Source organism: Macrotis lagotis, chromosome 1 (assembly GCF_037893015.1).
Source record: "Macrotis lagotis isolate mMagLag1 chromosome 1, bilby.v1.9.chrom.fasta, whole genome shotgun sequence".
Classification (NCBI taxonomy): domain Eukaryota; kingdom Metazoa; phylum Chordata; class Mammalia; order Peramelemorphia; family Peramelidae; genus Macrotis; species Macrotis lagotis.
This window is the reverse complement of record NC_133658.1, coordinates 145099164-145104274: the sequence shown is the minus strand read 5'-3', so window position 1 is coordinate 145104274 and position 5111 is coordinate 145099164.

Sequence of the window (5111 nt, the reverse complement as noted above, 5' to 3'; positions counted from 1 at the left end):
AGAAAGGATAAAAGGTGCTATGGATGATGTTTATCCATGAAGATAATATGGATTTTTTTCATTAGAGCGTAAATCAACTATGTAAAAGCATTTTTTAAAAAATGTTTACTATGACCATCTTGACAAAACTCTGTTAGTCTCTACCCTGTTTCATTTTGTACTCCAATGCCGAACTTGCCTATTATTCAAATTATCCTTTGATTTTCTACTTTAGCATTTTAAATCCCTGTGATGAATGTGTCATCTTTTCTGGGGTTATTTCAGGAAGATCTAGAACTTAATAGAAGTGATCAGTTTTGGCCTCTTTAGCATCAATGATTGGAGATTAGACTTGTGGTATTAGTTTGCTTTGGATTTGAATAACTATAATTCTGTTATTTTTGAGATCATGCTTCAGTAATGCTTTTCTCACCCTTTTATTGACTTATGAAGGCTATTCCATTTCTTCTTCACAGAGCATGTACTCAGAGGAAATCTCATCTCTCAGCAATGTTTTTCTAGGATTGACTGAATGACCTGTAAGAGCTGGTCCCTAAATGAGGAAATAGAAAGGAAAAATCTCAATTCTAATCAATAAAAGAGAAAATTGACAATTTCTCTCATATCCATAAAACAGGATAGCAGATTGAACAAAGATTCACAGAGTTAAAAAAAAAGTTTAAAACAGTCATGATTTTATAATAGGCAAAAGCAAAAATATAATTAATTAAAAGAGCTAAACAGGATTGGACAAGTTCATTTCACTGAAAGATGCCTAGCCAATGAATTCATTTCAGTACTTAAAATATAGGCACTGAATGGCATAGAATCTATATACTTAAAGGTAAACAAGTTGCAGGAAGAAAAAGACAATATAAACTGTAATGGGGGACCTCAATATATCCCCTTATAATTAGACAAATTTAACCAAAAATAAAGAATAAAGAAATTTAAAACTTGAGAGATCTCAGGAGATATTTGAATGGAAATAGGAAGGAGTATATGTATTTCTCAGTCATGCATAAGACCTTTACAAAAAAATAAATCAACCACATAGAGTAGTTTGTGGTAAAGTAAATAGAAAACTGGCCTTGGAACCGGTTAGGCCTGAGTTTGTCAGTCTTCTACCATATGCTGGCTGTGTGATGTTGAGTGAGTCACTTAATCTCTTAGTGCACTAGGCAACCCTCCAAGACTATAAACTGCAGAGAAGTTTTTGACCTGAATTGGGAGAAGGAATTTCCTCATCCAGGAGTTCCCTACACACCAATGAAATCACAGTTCAAAAGAAGAAAAGGAAGGAAGGGAGAGAAAGAGAGAATGAGAGAGATGAAAGGAAGGAAGGAACGAAGGAAAATTAGTCATGTATTAGGGCATAGAAACTTTACAAACAAATGTAGTAAAGCAATAATAATATAATAATAATAGTTATTAATTTAATATTGTATAATAATATTAAACACATCCTTTACTGATCACACAATAGAATAAAGTTACATTGAATAAAGGATGCTGTAGAAAGGATTAAAAATCAAATGGAGACTTAAATTAATCCTAGAGAATTGGTAAATTGAAAAATTATATTAATAACATAATTTAATTAAAGATGATAACAACCATGGGAAAACATATCAAAAATTTGGGGATATGGCCAAAGCAGTTGTTTGGGGAAAATTTTTTTTTATCTCTAAACACTTTCATCAACAAAAAGAGAAAGAATAATTTAATAAATCCAGCACGTGGCCAAAAAAGCTAGAAAGCCAATGAATTTTAAAAACTTGATTAAACACCAACTAGGAAGTCTAAAATCAATAAAGAATTTTTTTTAAAAAGCCAGTGAATTGGGGTGGCTAGGTGATGCAGTGGATAGAGCACCAGCCCTGGAGTCAGGAGTTTCTGAGTTCAAATATGGCCTCAGACACTTAATAATTACCTAGCTGTGTTAGCTGTGTGGCCTTGGGCAAGCCACTTAACCCCATTTGCCTTGCAAAAAAAAAAACCCCTAAAAAAAAGCTATTGAATTAATAGATAAAAGTAGGAGCTCCTCCCTCAATAAAATAAATGAATAATTAGTTAATTTGATTAAAAGAGGAAAACCCAATTACCAATATCAAAAATAAAAAGGAAGATTTCATAATAAATGTAAAAGAAATAAAGGATATTGTTAGAAAATTTTTTACCTATTTGTACACCAATAAAACTGACAAATAAAATGGATGATTATTTTTAAAATAAATAAAATATCCAGATCAACACAACACAAAATAGAGTATTAAAAAGTTTCAGCCATAAGTGGACTGCCATAAATGAATTCAGGACTATATGAATTCATAACCAAATTCTCTCAGTTACTTAGAGTAATTAATTCTAATATTACATGTGCTAATTTATGCCATAATGTCCTTATAAACAGTGAAAAATTCTGAAAGACATAAGAATGAAGTCAACAAAATGAACAACCAGGATCCCAGAGGACCAATAATGAAAAATACTACCACCTTTTAACAGAGGTAATAAATTAATAAATACGTGGAATGAAATAGACTTTTTGGACATTGCCAAAATGGGAATTTGTTTTGCCTGACTGTTCTTATATAGTAGTTTGTTTTCCTTTTTTACACCTCTTTGTGGAAGGAGGAAATGAAAGGGAGGAAAAAATATGCTTGCTAACTGAAAAAAAAATTTAAGTAAAAAAAACCACATGGGGCGGCTAGGTGGTGCAGTAGATGGAGCACTGGCCCTGGAGTCAGGAGTACTTGAGTTCAAATGTAACCTCAGACACTTAATAATTACCTAGCTGTGTTAGCTGTGTGGCCTTGGGCAAGCCACTTAACCCCATTGCCTTGCAAAAAAACAAAACAAAACAAAACACATAGCTATAGCATGGATTTAAAAGTAATATCTTATAGGTGTAAAATGTGAGTCCTTATTAGCTACAAGAAGGCATGATCATCTTCATATTTCCCATGGCATTGGCAAGGGTTAGCACATAGCTCTTGAGCTCAGTAAGTTGAATGAATCACTTGTAAAAATAAAATAGTAACAAATGATTGCCGAAATTCTGATAATAGCTGTGGAAATTCTTGCTTAAAAATGGAAAGCTGTGCCCATTGGTAAAAGTTGAAAGAGTGTTTAGATTTACTGGAAAGGGATCTGTGATTTCAGAAGCTCTCACCTAGAAATACGAGAACTGCTTCTTGAACTATGCCCCCTAAATTAAACTCTTTTGAGGCTTGGCTCCATTTTAGGCCACAAGGTGGAGCAAGGAAATAAGAAAAGACAAAAATATGGTAGGTGCAGCGCATCAACGGTTCATACACAGGACAATACCCTGCTATTGTTTTATCAAAGTACAGGAGAATAGAGTTTTTTGGTTTGTCTTTTTTTGTGTGTGTAAGGTGGAAGTGGGGAAGAATTAAAGGAAAGAAATAGAAAGAACTAAGATCAGACTTGTAATTTCAGTGATCTAGCTAAGTCCTGATATGGAAATTTTTTCAGTCATTTATTTCCTTTTATTTTATAGTCAGAGAGTTGCCTGAGGAGCATTGAGAGTTTAAAGAAGTTATCTACCAATATAGAGGTGGTTTGTATATGGTGGAGACAGCATTTGAATTGACTTTTTATCCACTTATATCATGATGCCTCTCTTACTATCTCATCACTCATATCCTAGGATGCACTTAAGAAAAGTTATCATGGTTGGATTGTTTGCCCAGTAGCTAACAAGTTGAGATATGCTTTCATATTTGAATTAAGATGTGTATTATTTCTATTAAGTACATGTAGAACTGTTGTTTTTTTAAATCATGGAAAATGAAATACCACAGGACAAGAGACTGGCAAAATAGAAAAGATAAATTTTCAGCAAAATTTACTTTGGTTTCTGGCAAAATTTTAGAAAGCGTTATTTTTTTGTTTGTTTGTTTTAGGTTTTTTTGCAAGGCAAATGGGGTTAAGTGGCTTGCCCAAGGCCACACAGCTAGGTAATTATTAAGTGTCTGAGACATGATTTGAATCCAGGTACTCCTGACTCCAGGGCCAGTGCTTTATCCACTATGCCACCTAGCTGCCCCTAGAAAGCATTATTAAAGATATGATTTGTTAGAGAGGGAAGCAATCACTTTTGATCACTTTGATCCCAGTGTGGATTCATAAAGAACCCTTGTTCTTTATGAAAGATCAATTTCACAGATATTTTTGACTAGGTTTACTTACTAGACTGATTATAATTCAGGGCAAGGTCATAAATGTTAAGTAATTGAGTGTAAAACTTTAAACAAAGTTTCTAATAATATCCTTGAAAACTGGATGAGCTGAGTGATATAAAGTGGATTCAGAACTGATTGGATGACTGACCTCAAAGAATGGTGATTAAGGAATCACTATCAGCCATGAGGAATCCCTAGAAGGATGTTAACAGGTTTTTGTCGTTGGCCTGTTAATAATAGAAAATGAGATTTATATAATGTTTTAAGGTCAACCAAGTATTTTCCTCATAATCCTATGAGATATTTTATCTTCTCTGTTGATCATTTTTCTTTATGACTTGATTGAAAGGATAGATATCATGTAGCATATTTATCAAATAGATGTCACAAAGCTGGGAAAAAAGAACTAACATATTGGATGACAAAAATGAAAGCTCAAAAGATCTTGAAAAGCTAGGATAAATCTAATATGATGAAGTACAAATTTTTCTCTGACATCCAGGAACATAATCCTTTCAATGCAACCTTCATCCCTCGAGGTGGGAATGGGCTCAAATTTAAAGAAATTTATAAATAGCTTTTGCCCCATTACATTTTCTTCTAAATATGGCATAGTTAATGAGGAAATTAGTGACACTTCTTTTTTGACTGCCATTTATATGCTGGATCAAGCAGATTGAGTGGCATTTTGACTCTCATGGCATGAAGGCCATTCACGACCACGTGTGGCTCTGGGTAAGGAGGTTAACGTTATAGGCCTCTCTTACTACCAGAAGGCTAACAGCATGTTTTCTCTCAATCATAGCTCAAGAGTGAGTGCGTTTTGTAAACATTGTTATTTATAACTCAGAAGCCAGTTGAAAGGTTCCTGAACCCATACTCTGAAGTCTCATGGAACTGATTCAGCAGATAATGCTGTCTGTG